The following is a 15,857-nucleotide window of genomic DNA, read 5'->3' on the forward strand; positions in this document are numbered from 1 at the left end:
GAGTTTATTGGAGGACAGAAACATGTTTGAAGGTGGAGTTTATTGGAGGACAGAAACATGTTTGAAGGTGGAGTTTATTGGAGGACAGAAACATGTTTGAAGGTGGAGTTTATTGGAGGACAGAAACATGTTTGAAGGTGGAGTTTATTGGAGGACAGATACATGTTTGAAGGTGGAGTTTATTTTAGGACAGATACATGTTTGAAGGTGGAGTTTATTGATGCAAAGAGGAGACGTAGCGTGCTCTGTTTCTGCGTGGAGATTGGCAGGCTGACAGATCGCTCTCCCACCAATCCGGAATATTCCCCCGGATTCAAGTTTCTTCACAAGTTTATACACCCCACGAAACATTACAAAAAAATGTTTTGTAGAATGTTTTTGGTTCCATTGGGCCATAAAGAACAGTGTTAAAGAATGTAAATGCACTATCAGGAATATAAGGTAATAACACTCAATGTGAAAAGGAGCAAAATTATTGCTAAAATGAAAAGGGAATGTACAGACGTGAGTTTCTGGCAAGAGACACACCTCTCAACTGCAGAGTATGATAAATTTAAAAAAATGGGATTTATGAACACATTTTATTCTTCCCACAAATCAGGCCCTAAGAGGGGTGTGGCTATACTAACTTCCAACTAATAGCTGAATTTAAAGACAAGGAAGGTTGTTTTATACTAATTAGAGGCAGGATAGACCATAAAGAAGTTACTTTACTAAATGTTTATATGCCCCCAGGGCACGATAGATCGTTCATCAAAAAGATATTTCATCTATTAATACAAGAGTCATCAGGGACTGTAGTCTGTGCAGGTGACTGGAACATTCAATTACAGTCTAAATTTGACTCTACAAATGTAAACAAGAAGAGTAACAAAAATGTATCAACCATGCAGAATTTGTTGAAGGAGTCCGGCATGATAGATGTATGGAGGGACTTTCACCCCACTGAAAAACAATTCACTTATTATTCACCTCGCCACAAAGAATACTCCAGATTGGACTATTTTGTCATGCACACCACAGATAGACACAGGATTAGTGATTGCAAGGTGTTAGAGATGTTTCAGACCACTCAGGAGTGCATCTAACACTGCATCTAGATGATAAAAAGAAAGATACACTATGGAGACTGAACCCGAGTTTACTGAATGAAAATACATAGAAGAGTATATCAAGAAAGAACTGAAAGAGTACCTGCTACATAATGATAATGGATCAGTATCTCCAAATGTACTGTGGGATGCTTGGAAGGCTGTAATAAGAGGAAAACTTATAGCGTTCTCTGCTTTTAGAAAAAAGGAAAAACAGAGACACCTACTTGAACTTCAGGCAAAGCTGAAGAACTTGGAAAATCAACACTCACAGAGACCCTCCATTACTGGCACAATTAAAATGTACTCAACAGGAAATAGATCAAATCTATGCTGAAGAAATTGAGAAAAAAATTAGATTTAGCAAACAAAAATATTATGAAACTGGTCCTAAGGCTATGAAACTTCTCTCATGGAGGCTACGTAAACAACAAACTGAGAGGACTAAAGTTCTAAAGTTCTTGTGTATTTTGACTAACGTACGGCCCAGGTTACCGTTTTTCTTTTCTTTCTTTTTTTTTATTCCCTTCTTTTCTTTTGTCTCGTTTTACTCTGAAAATATCCATAAAAATAAATTATCAAACAGTTCAAACTCACATGTGAGCTTAATGAAATGTTTTTGTATTCTAATCAAAAGAAAAAGGTACAAACTTTATTTTTCTCAGTTTATGTACAACAATTTAAAATAGAAACAATTCAGACATAAATATGTAAATACGGTTTCTGTACAAATTTGAACTTCCAAAGTATTGACGCCTGTGGATTTTTTTTAGTAGATTTTTTAAAAAAAATAACGAAATAACGTTTTATATATCTGGTTTCAATACACAATACATACAATACAATACTCAGTACACTCCACATGCTAACAGCTACATGCTAACATCTCAATACACTAACACTCCACATGCTAACAGCTACATGCTAACATCCCAATACACTAACACTCCACATGCTAACAGCTACATGCTAACATCTCAATACACTAACACTCCACAGGCTAACAGCTACATGCTAACATCTCAATACACTAACACTCCACATGCTAACAGCTACATGCTAACATCCCAATACACTAACACTCCACATGCTAACAGCTACATGCTAACATCCCAATACACTAACACTCCACATGCTAACAGCTACATGCTAACATCTCAATACACTAACACTCCACATGCTAACAGCTACATGCTAACATCCCAATACACTAACACTCCACATGCTAACAGCTACATGCTAACATCCCAATACACTAACACTCCACATGCTAACAGCTACATGCTAACATCTCAATACACTAACACTCCACATGCTAACAGCTACATGCTAACATCCCAATACACTAACACTCCACATGCTAACAGCTACATGCTAACATCCCAATACACTAACACTCCACAGGCTAACAGCTACATGCTAACATCTCAATACACTAACACTCCACAGGCTAACAGCTACATGCTAACATCCCAATACACTAACACTCCACATGCTAACAGCTACATGCTAACATCCCAATACACTAACACTCCACATGCTAACAGCTACATGCTAACATCCCAATACACTAACACTCCACATGCTAACAGCTACATGCTAACATCCCAATACACTAACACTCCACATGCTAACAGCTACATGCTAACATCCCAATACACTAACACTCCACAGGCTAACAGCTACATGCTAACATCTCAATACACTAACACTCCACATGCTAACAGCTACATGCTAACATCTCAATACACTAACACTCTACATGCTAACATCTCAATACACTAACACTCCACATGCTAACAGCTACATGCTAACATCTCAATACACTAACACAGGCCTGGCCAACCCACCATCTCCAGAAAACGACAAACTAAAACGAATGATATCAGACGTCCAACTGTCCCGCCACACTGTTGAACACAGAATATCGGACATTAACACCGTAATTGAATCGCAGTTGCACTCTGATCTTCAAACATGCGAGTATTTTAGTGTCGCATTGGATGAGTCTTGTGACATTCAAGACAAGCCTCAGTTGGCAATATTTGCACGATCTGTGTCAAACAATTGTGCGATAAAAGAAGAAATCCTTGATATTGTGCCATTAAAGGACAGAACCAGTGGCATCGATGTGAAAGAAACAATGATGGCTGCATTTGTGAAAGCAAATCTGCCAGTACTGAAGCTAACTGCAATAGCCACAGATGGAGCGGCATCTATGATCGGATCTGTGAACGGGCTTGTGGGGCTGTGCAAAGCTGACAACACATTTCCCAAGTTTTGGAATTTCCACTGCATCATTCAGCGGGAGCAACTGGTGTCTAAATCACTGAACTTAGACCACGTCATGAAGCCTGTGATGGAAATCATCAACTACATCCGCACACACGCACTGAACCACAGGCAATTTAAGAATCTCATCACCGAACTGGACCAAGGGCTTCCAGGTGACCTGCCGCTGCACTGTGAGGTGGCTGTCTAAAGGCAAGGTGCTTTCTCGCTTCTTTGAGCTTTTGGATGCCGTGAAACTGTTCATGGAAGAGAAGGACAAGGACTACCCCGAGCTTTCCGACGCCAAGTGGATTATGGATCTGGCCTTTTTGGTCGACATGCTGTGTCATCTGGACAGACTGAACCTGGATCTGCAGGGTAAGTTAAAAATGCTGCCTGACCTGGCGCAAAGTGTGTTTGCATTTGTCAACAAACTGAAGCTGTTCAAGACACATATTCAAAAAGGAGAATGAGCGCATTTTCGCGCACTGCTAAAAGCAAGCGGGCAAGCGACCAGCGCCGCCCTGAAAAAGCAAACAGCCAGATATGCAACACTGGTTGAAAACCTTCACGAAAGCTTTGTGACCCGGTTCCGTGATCTACAGCTGAAAAGGCCAAGGAATGCCAGAAGTCCCACTAAGAAGCAACATGCATAGTAAGATTAAAAATCACGCATTTTGTTATTGACATTATTGTAAATTGTTATATTTCTGTTTGTGGACTTGGTTGAACTGAGAGTTTGTGTGTGTGTGTGTGTGTGTGTGTGTGTGTGAGACAGTGCACACAATGGCTGTGTGAGGGTGTGTGTGTGTGTGTGTGTGAGTGAGACAGTGCACACAATGGCTGTGAGGGTGTGTGTGTGTGTGTGTGTGTGTGAGACAGTGCACACAATGTTCCTTGTTGACGGTGACCGGCCTGTGGTCTTAGTTAGTTTTAAGTCCATTTTTGTCAATATCATGTTGGTGTGTGACATATACAGTAAATGTGGCTGAGCAGAGGTATGTGTGTGTCTGTGTGAGGGTGTGTGTGTGTGTGTGTCTGTGTGAGGGTGTGTGTGTGTGTCTGTGTGTGTGTGTGTGTGTGTGTCTGTGTGTGTGTGTGTGTGTGTGTGTGTGTGTCTGTCTGTCTGTGTGAGGGTGTGTGTGTGTGTCTGTGTGTGTGTACCTGTGTGTGTGTGTCTGTGTGTGTGTGTGTGTGTCTGTCTGTGTGAGGGTGTGTGTGTGTGTCTGTGTGTGTGTGTGTGTGTGTGTCTGTGTGAGGGTGTGTGTCTGTGTGTGTGTGTGTGTCTGTCTGTGTGAGGGTGTGTGTGTGTGTCTGTGTGAGGGTGTGTGTGTGTGTGTGTGTGTGTGTGTGTGTGTGTGTGTGTGTGTGTGTCTGTCTGTCTGTGTGAGGGTGTGTGTGTGTGTCTGTGTGTGTGTACCTGTGTGTGTGTGTCTGTGTGTGTGTGTGTGTCTGTCTGTGTGAGGGTGTGTGTGTGTGTCTGTGTGTGTGTGTGTGTGTGTGTCTGTGTGAGGGTGTGTGTCTGTGTGTGTGTGTGTGTCTGTCTGTGTGAGGGTGTGTGTGTGTGTCTGTGTGAGGGTGTGTGTGTGTGTGTCTGTGTGTGTGTGTGTGTGTGTGTGTGTCTGTGTGAGGCTGTGTGTGTGTGTGTGTGTCTGTGTGAGGGTGTGTGTGTGTGTCTGTGTGTGTGTGTGTGTGTGTGTCTGTGTGAGGGTGTGTGTCTGTGTGTGTGTGTGTGTCTGTCTGTGTGAGGGTGTGTGTGTGTGTCTGTGTGAGGGTGTGTGTGTGTGTGTCTGTGTGTGTGTGTGTGTGTGTGTGTGTGTCTGTGTGAGGCTGTGTGTGTGTGTGTGTCTGTCTGTGTGAGGGTGTGTGTGTGTGTCTGTGTGAGGGTGTGTGTGTGTGTGTGTGTGTGTCTGTCTGTGTGAGGGTGTGTGTGTGTGTCTGTGTGTGTGTGTGTGTGTGTGTCTGTGTGAGGGTGTGTGTGTGTGTGTGTGTGTGTGTGTGTCTGTGTGAGGGTGTGTGTGTGTGTCTGTGTGTGTGTGTGTGTCTGTCTGTGTGAGGGTGTGTGTGTGTGTCTGTGTGTGTGTGTGTGTGTGTGTCTGTGTGAGGGTGTGTGTCTGTGTGTGTGTGTGTGTCTGTCTGTGTGAGGGTGTGTGTCTGTGTGTGTGTGTGTGTGTGTCTGTGTGAGGGTGTGTGTGTGTGTGTCTGTGTGTGTGTGTGTGTGTGTGTGTGTGTGTCTGTGTGAGGGTGTGTGTCTGTGTGTGTGTGTGTGTGTCTGTGTGAGGGTGTGTGTGTGTGTGTCTGTGTGTGTGTGTGTGTGTGTGTGTGTGTGTCTGTGTGAGGGTGTGTGTGTGTGTGTGTGTGTGTGTGTCTGTGAGTGTCAAGGCTATTGTTATTTTTTAATTTTGAGAGAGAAATAGAGAGGAACGTGGAGGAGAGTGAGGCAGAGAGCAGCAGAGAGGTGAAGGGACAGATGTTCATGTGTGTGTGTGTATGATGTGGCTCTTAGTGTCTGACTGGTTGGCCACCCCACACTCCACATGCTAACAGCTACATGCTAACATCTACATGCTAACATCTCAATACACTAACACTCCACATGCTAACAGCTACATGCTAACATCTACATGCTAACATCTCAATACACTAACACTCCACATGCTAACATCTCAATACACTAACACTCCACATGCTAACAGCTACATGCTAACATCTCAATACACTAACACTCCACATGCTAACGCCACATGCTAACAGCTACATGCTAACATCTCAATACACTAACACTCCACATGCTAACTCCACATGCTAACAGCTACATGCTAACATCTCAATACACTAACACTCCACATGCTAACGCCACATGCTAACAGCTACATGCTAACATCTCAATACACTAACACTCCACATGCTAACTCCACATGCTAACAGCTACATGCTAACATCTCAATACACTAACACTCCACATGCTAACATCTCAATACACTAACACTCCACATGCTAACAGCTACATGCTAACATCTCAATACACTAACACTCCACATGCTAACGCCACATGCTAACAGCTACATGCTAACATCTCAATACACTAACACTCCACATGCTAACTCCACATGCTAACAGCTACATGCTAACATCTCAATACACTAACACTCCACATGCTAACGCCACATGCTAACAGCTACATGCTAACATCTCAATACACTAACACTCCACATGCTAACTCCACATGCTAACAGCTACATGCTAACATCTCAATACACTAACACTCCACATGCTAACGCCACATGCTAACAGCTACATGCTAACATCTCAATACACTAACACTCCACATGCTAACTCCACATGCTAACAGCTACATGCTAACATCTCAATACACTAACACTCCACATGCTAACAGCTACATGCTAACATCTCAATACACTAACACTCCACGTGCTAACTCCACATGCTAACATCTACATGCTAACATCTCAATACACTAACACTCCACATGCTAACAGCTACATGCTAACATCTCAATACACTAACACTCCACGTGCTAACTCCACATGCTAACATCTACATGCTAACATCTCAATACACTAACACTCCACATGCTAACAGCTACATGCTAACATCTCAATACACTAACACTCCACATGCTAACATCTCAATACACTAACACTCCACATGCTAACAGCTACATGCTAACATCTCAATACACTAACACTCCACATGCTAACTCCACATGCTAACATCTACACGCTAACATCTCAGTACACTAACACTCCACATGCTAACTCCACATGCTAACATCTCAATACACTAACACTCCACATGCTAACGCCACATGCTAACAGCTGCATGCTAACATCTCAGTACACTAACACTCCACATGCTAACAGCTGCATGCTAACATCTCAATACACTAACACTCCACATGCTAACATCCCAATACACTAACACTCCACATGCTAACTCCACATGCTAACACTCCACATGCTAACATCTCAATGCACTAACACTCCACATGCTAACTCCACATGCTAACATCTACATGCTAACATCTCAGTACACTAACACTCCACATGCTAACTCCACATGCTAACATCTCAATACACTAACACTCCACATGCTAACGCCACATGCTAACAGCTGCATGCTAACATCTCAATACACTAACACTCCACATGCTAACTCCACATGCTAACATCTACATGCTAACATCTCAGTACACTAACACTCCACATGCTAACGCCACATGCTAACAGCTGCATGCTAACATCTCAATACACTAACACTCCACATGCTAACTCCACATGCTAACATCTCAATACACTAACACTCCACATGCTAATAGCTCAGTACACTAACACTCCACATGCTAACTCCACATGCTAACATCTACATGCTAACATCTCAATACACTAACACTCCACATGCTAATAGCTCAGTACACTAACACTCCACATGCTAACTCCACATGCTAACATCTCAATACACTAACACTCCACATGCTAACGCCACATGCTAACAGCTGCATGCTAACATCTCAGTACACTAACACTCCACATGCTAACAGCTGCATGCTAACATCTCAATACACTAACACTCCACATGCTAACATCCCAATACACTAACACTCCACATGCTAACTCCACATGCTAACATCTACATGCTAACATCTCAATACACTAACACTCCACATGCTAACTCCACATGCTAACATCTCAATACACTAACACTCCACATGCTAATAGCTCAGTACACTAACACTCCACATGCTAACTCCACATGCTAACATCTACATGCTAACATCTCAATACACTAACACTCCACATGCTAATAGCTCAGTACACTAACACTCCACATGCTAACTCCACATGCTAACATCTCAATACACTAACACTCCACATGCTAACGCCACATGCTAACAGCTGCATGCTAACATCTCAGTACACTAACACTCCACATGCTAACAGCTGCATGCTAACATCTCAATACACTAACACTCCACATGCTAACATCCCAATACACTAACACTCCACATGCTAACTCCACATGCTAACATCTACACGCTAACATCTCAGTACACTAACACTCCACATGCTAACTCCACATGCTAACATCTCAATACACTAACACTCCACATGCTAACGCCACATGCTAACAGCTGCATGCTAACATCTCAGTACACTAACACTCCACATGCTAACAGCTGCATGCTAACATCTCAATACACTAACACTCCACATGCTAACTCCACATGCTAACATCTACATGCTAACATCTCAGTACACTAACACTCCACATGCTAACGCCACATGCTAACAGCTGCATGCTAACATCTCAATACACTAACACTCCACATGCTAACTCCACATGCTAACATCTACATGCTAACATCTCAATACACTAACACTCCACATGCTAATAGCTCAGTACACTAACACTCCACATGCTAACTCCACATGCTAACATCTACATGCTAACATCTCAATACACTAACACTCCACATGCTAATAGCTCAGTACACTAACACTCCACATGCTAACTCCACATGCTAACATCTCAATACACTAACACTCCACATGCTAACAGCTCAGTACACTAACACTCCACATGCTAACTCCACATGCTAACATCTACATGCTAACATCTCAATACACTAACACTCCACATGCTAACAGCTCAGTACACTAACACTCCACATGCTAACTCCACATGCTAACATCTACATGCTAACATCTCAATACACTAACACTCCACATGCTAACTCCACATGCTAACATCTACATGCTAACATCTCAGTACACTAACACTCCACATGCTAACTCCACATGCTAACATCTCAATACACTAACACTCCACATGCTAACAGCTGCATGCTAACATCTCAATACACTAACACTCCACATGCTAACTCCACATGCTAACATCTACATGCTAACATCTCAATACACTAACACTCCACATGCTAACTCCACATGCTAACATCTACATGCTAACATCTCAATACACTAACACTCCACATGCTAATAGCTCAGTACACTAACACTCCACATGCTAACTCCACATGCTAACATCTCAATACACTAACACTCCACATGCTAACAGCTCAGTACACTAACACTCCACATGCTAACTCCACATGCTAACACTCCACATGCTAACAGCTCAGTACACTAACACTCCACATGCTAACTCCACATGCTAACATCTACATGCTAACATCTCAATACACTAACACTCCACATGCTAACAGCTCAGTACACTAACACTCCACATGCTAACTCCACATGCTAACATCTACATGCTAACATCTCAATACACTAACACTCCACATGCTAACTCCACATGCTAACATCTACATGCTAACATCTCAGTACACTAACACTCCACATGCTAACTCCACATGCTAACATCTCAATACACTAACACTCCACATGCTAACAGCTGCATGCTAACATCTCAATACACTAACACTCCACATGCTAACTCCACATGCTAACATCTACATGCTAACATCTCAATACACTAACACTCCACATGCTAATAGCTCAGTACACTAACACTCCACATGCTAACTCTACATGCTAACATCTCAATACACTAACACTCCACATGCTAACAGCTCAGTACACTAACACTCCACATGCTAACATCTACATGCTAACATCTCAATACACTAACACTCCACATGCTAATAGCTCAGTACACTAACACTCCACATGCTAACTCCACATGCTAACATCTACATGCTAACATCTCAATACACTAACACTCCACATGCTAACTCCACATGCTAACATCTACATGCTAACATCTCAGTACACTAACACTCCACATGCTAACTCCACATGCTAACAGCTACATGCTAACATCTCAGTACACTAACACTCCACATGCTAACTCCACATGCTAACAGCTACATGCTAACATCTCAGTACACTAACACTCCACATGCTAACTCCACATGCTAACAGCTACATGCTAACATCTCAATACACTAACACTCCACATGCTAACATCTCAGTACACTAACACTCCACATGCTAACTCCACATGCTAACAGCTACATGCTAACATCTCAATACACTAACACTCCACATGCTAACTCCACATGCTAACTCCACATGCTAACAGCTACATGCTAACATCTCAATACACTAACACTCCACATGCTAACATCTCAGTACACTAACACTCCACATGCTAACTCCACATGCTAACAGCTACATGCTAACATCTCAGTACACTAACACTCCACATGCTAACTCCACATGCTAACAGCTACATGCTAACATCTCAGTACACTAACACTCCACATGCTAACTCCACATGCTAACAGCTACATGCTAACATCTCAATACACTAACACTCCACATGCTAACATCTCAGTACACTAACGCTCCACATGCTAACAGCTACATGCTAACATCTCAATACACTAACACTCCACATGCTAACTCCACATGCTAACTCCACATGCTAACAGCTACATGCTAACATCTCAATACACTAACACTCCACATGCTAACATCTCAGTACACTAACACTCCACATGCTAACTCCACATGCTAACAGCTACATGCTAACATCTCAGTACACTAACACTCCACATGCTAACTCCACATGCTAACAGCTACATGCGCAGGCCGGGGGTAATGCATATCCACTCATACCTGGATGACTGGCCGACCTGTTCCTCGACCCTGGTGCGGGCAGATCAGGACACTTACCTACCCTGAGGGTAGTATTTACTGGACTGACCCTGGATCACGTCATATGCTGGCCTCTCTGACCCCACGGTGTGTGGAGGATGTACTTCTCCTGTGTTACCAGAGGGGGCACCAGAGGGTGCAGGAGGTTACAGCACAGCCTTTTCCTCAGGCACTGGGCCTCCTGTAGTTATGCAGACTATAATGTACTTGAGAGCCCCCTGCACAAGGGGTACTTTCTACCAACAGGTCAGAATGGTCTAGAGCCCAAAAGAAGCGCTTTCTGATGTTTTTTCTAGAGAAGGAGCTCTCTGTTTCCACCTTGAAGGTCTATGTGGCATATTGAAGTTGATGATCAGAAGGTGTGCTCTCACATTCTGGTGACCCAGTTCCTCAGAGGAGCAAAGCTGGGAAACCCTACGCAGGTTGTTAAGGACCTGCCTCTGGTGCCGGAAGCCCTTGGCCTCCCTGCTCTTGAGCCTCTGGGACAGTCTGAATAGTGGCTGTCACTAATGGCTGCTTTTCTTCTAGCAATAGCTTCAGAAAAACATGTGAGTGAGCTTCAAGCCTGGTCAGTGAGTGAGGCATGCATCATTCTTCCCCAAGAAGTTGGCTGTAAGCCGAGGTCATTGAGATGACAGCTTTTCACCCCATGCAGGATGAAGAAGCTCATTTTCATAGCTGCTCTGCCCAGTTAGGGCCTTGAGACATGACGTCCAGGAAAGTTTTCACCACTCTGATTTCCTGTTTATCAGCTTTAGTGGCCACAAGAAAGGTCAAACAAACAAAGCCTTCCTCCTGCCGTTGTAAAACAACTCTCTGTTTGTCCCACTTTGTCTCAGACATCACAACAACAGTCCCAGAGTGGACCTGTTTACTGAAATATGAAGATTAAATATGTATGAATGTGCACCAGTGGAACAAAGAATGCACTTTAATCTCTCTCTGCTTGAGCTCCTTTAGTGAGTAAATCTACCTCCCACAGATTTCAATGCTCCTTCGATCACCTGATAGGACGGCTGTGCATACAGTTTAATGAGCCGTGAAGAAACCACACAGAGAAGAAAATAATTCCCTCACACTATGAACCCAAAGTGAGCGCACATTACGCTTCTTCCACCTCAATGTCATGAATCCATGTTAGACGTCTAAGAGTGCCTTCACACCAGAGCTGTGTGATACATCGTCTGGGCCGCTTTGTGGGACAGCTCGTTTGGTTTGGGGTGGTGTGAGAGTTTGTCCAAGTGAACCAAAGAGCAGTGCATTGTGGGTTGAATAACAGCAGCCTTCAGTCCTCCTTGCAGGTTGACGTCCACATGTCTGAGCTGAGTGTGGTCACACATCGCTCCGGTCCATATCTCAGTTTAACCCGACACAGCCGACAGATCACTTTATCTTCATTTTATAGATCTACTGACAAATTACACCGCTCTACAGGACGCCATTCTTCCTCTGTCCTGTTGTTTACTTGGTGGTCACAGTCCAGCATTAGGCCGGATGGCAGCGGCCACTGACCAGAGCTACAGCGCCAACCAGTGGCGGGAGGCTACAGTGCACAACATTTGACAGGCTTAGGTGCGCTTGACTAAGTGCAGTGAGAAAGCAAAGCAAATAAAAAATGCACCAATGTTACAACGTCTACTGAGCTTCATATTTCTGTAAGTCTTAGCACATATCTGAAAAACGGACATGCAGGTCACATAGAGGAAAACACAAAGCTGACTCAGCTGTTCCCTCTCAGATCACATCTCACACTCTTTATATCTCCTGTCTTCTTACCTCCTCTTTTATTCACTTTCTTCTGTTAATTGATTCTCTGTCTCCTTTCAGAGTGCTGTCCATTATCAGCTGACTTATTAGGAGGAGCTCCATTATCCCATGAAAGCCCACAGTGCCAGATTCTCCACATTACTCTTCAGTAGCATTATCTCCACTCCTTCCAGAAATCCTGTTTCAGTGTTTCACATTAGCTCGTCTTCATGTTACAGCCTAATATCCTTACAGCGGCGGGATATTTCTTTTTAATGACTCCGATGAAACATGCTTTCAGTCTGCATAAAGGTGGAGCGGTGTGCAGTCTTAGTGAATCCGAAAGTTAAAGCAGGAAGTAGATCTGCTGAAAAGCCCTGAAGTTTGTGATTGGATCAGAAACAGAAGTTAAAGCCTCAGTTTTCAGCCATGTTGTTCTCTCGGTGTACACGACAACATACGTGCAGAAGAATAAATACGGCTTTAAAGGAAACATGCAACATTAGACTAATAAATATATCATAAAGTCTGTCCTGTGTAAATGTGTCTCTGAGTCCTGACTGTCTACAATGAGGGAGAAGCTCGAGTCCCGCTGGCTGTGTTGTTGTCAGAGCCGTGTTTACATGGACGGGACGGCCGGCTCCTCCCCTTGTGTATAAAAGCTGTTTTAGTCAAGAACTAGAGAGAAGAAGAAGAACATACTCACTGATTATTTGGATGTTAGTAAGAGTTTTTAGATCACGCTCATTCTGTGACAGTTTACATGAAATGTGAAGCTACGAGCTAACTAAAGAGCGCTAACATTAGCACGCTAACACAACAATGTGAAGCTACGAGCTGACTGAAGAGCGCTAACATTAGCATGCTAACACAACAATGTGAAGCTACGAGCTGACTAAAGAGCGCTAACATTAGCATGCTAACACAACAATGTGAAGCTACGAGCTAACTAAAGAGCGCTAACATTAGCATGCTAACACAACAATGTGAAGCTACGAGCTAACTAAAGAGCGCTAACATTAGCATGCTAACACAACAATGTGAAGCTACGAGCTGACTGAAGAGCGCTAACATTAGCATGCTAACACAACAATGTGAAGCTACGAGCTAACTGAAGAGCGCTAACATTAGCATGCTAACACAACAGTGTGAAGCTACGAGCTGACTAAAGAGCGCTAACATTAGCATGCTAACACAACAGTGTGAAGCTACGAGCTAACTAAAGAGCGCTAACATCAGCATGCTAACACAACAGTGTGAAGCTACGAGCTAACTAAAGAGCGCTAACACTAGCATGCTAACACAACAATGTGAAGCTACGAGCTGACTAAAGAGCGCTAACATTAGCATGCTAACACAACAATGTGAAGCTACGAGCTAACTAAAGAGCGCTAACACTAGCATGCTAACACAACAATGTGAAGCTACGAGCTAACTAAAGAGCGCTAACACTAGCATGCTAACACAACAATGTGAAGCTACGAGCTAACTAAAGAGCGCTAACATCAGCATGCTAACACAACAGTGTGAAGCTACGAGCTAACTAAAGAGCACTAACACTAGCATGCTAACACAACAATGTGAAGCTACGAGCTAACTAAAGAGCACTAACACTAGCATGCTAACACAACAATGTGAAGCTACGAGCTAACTAAAGAGCACTAACACTAGCATGCTAACACAACAATGTGAAGCTACGAGCTAACTAAAGAGCACTAACACTAGCATGCTAACACAACAGTGTGAAGCTACGAGCTAACTAAAGAGCGCTAACATCAGCATGCTAACACAACAGTGTGAAGCTACGAGCTAACTAAAGAGCACTAACACTAGCATGCTAACACAACAATGTGAAGCTACGAGCTAACTAAAGAGCACTAACACTAGCATGCTAACACAACAATGTGAAGCTACGAGCTAACTAAAGAGCACTAACACTAGCATGCTAACACAACAATGTGAAGCTACGAGCTAACTAAAGAGCACTAACACTAGCATGCTAACACAACAATGTGAAGCTACGAGCTAACTAAAGAGCGCTAACATCAGCATGCTAACACAACAGTGTGAAGCTACGAGCTAACTAAAGAGCACTAACACTAGCATGCTAACACAACAATGTGAAGCTACGAGCTAACTACAGAGCGCTAACACTAGCATGCTAACACAACAATGTGAAGCTACGAGCTAACTAAAGAGCACTAACACTAGCATGCTAACACAACAATGTGAAGCTACGAGCTAACTAAAGAGCACTAACACTAGCATGCTAACACAACAATGTGAAGCTACGAGCTAACTAAAGAGCACTAACACTAGCATGCTAACACAACAATGTGAAGCTACGAGCTAACTACAGAGCGCTAACACTAGCATGCTAACACAACAATGTGAAGCTACGAGCTAACTAAAGAGCACTAACACTAGCATGCTAACACAACAATGTGAAGCTACGAGCTAACTAAAGACACTAGCTGTACCTTTGAGCCTCTCCAATGCATTGCATGTTAGATATTTATAGACAGGAACAAACATGAATAATAGAGCTGAGGCTGCAGGCTCTGTGAGAATGTAAAGAGAACATGAAGAAGAACTCCCTGACATTAATACAAGTGTGCAATATTAACCTTAAAAACAAAAAACAGTGTAATTATATAATGTGAAGAATATGTGTGCAATAAGGAAACATATTTATATTTTCATTTCCTTGTACTGTGTTCCCCTTTGTTATTTTATTTTGCATTATATCTTTTCTTTAATACAGTGTATAGCTTCTGTACTGTTTATTTTAATTTACTTAGCTGTTACTACAATTTATTGTTATTTATTTTATATATCTTTTTCTCTTATAATGTTTTTCTACTTTATATATCATTTTAACTTTTTTGTAGAAGCTGACTCAGGGAGAAACACACAACAATTCCACTGTACCTGTCCTGTACCTGTGCAGATGGTAACTCTGTTTTGGTTTAATGTTGATGAAATAAATGATCTGTACATGGGGTTTTATTTTGAAATTGACAAAATGCTCCATGCATTCCCAAGC

Source organism: Labrus bergylta, chromosome 7 (genome assembly GCF_963930695.1).
Source record: "Labrus bergylta chromosome 7, fLabBer1.1, whole genome shotgun sequence".
In the NCBI taxonomy this organism is placed as follows: Eukaryota; Metazoa; Chordata; class Actinopteri; order Labriformes; family Labridae; genus Labrus; species Labrus bergylta.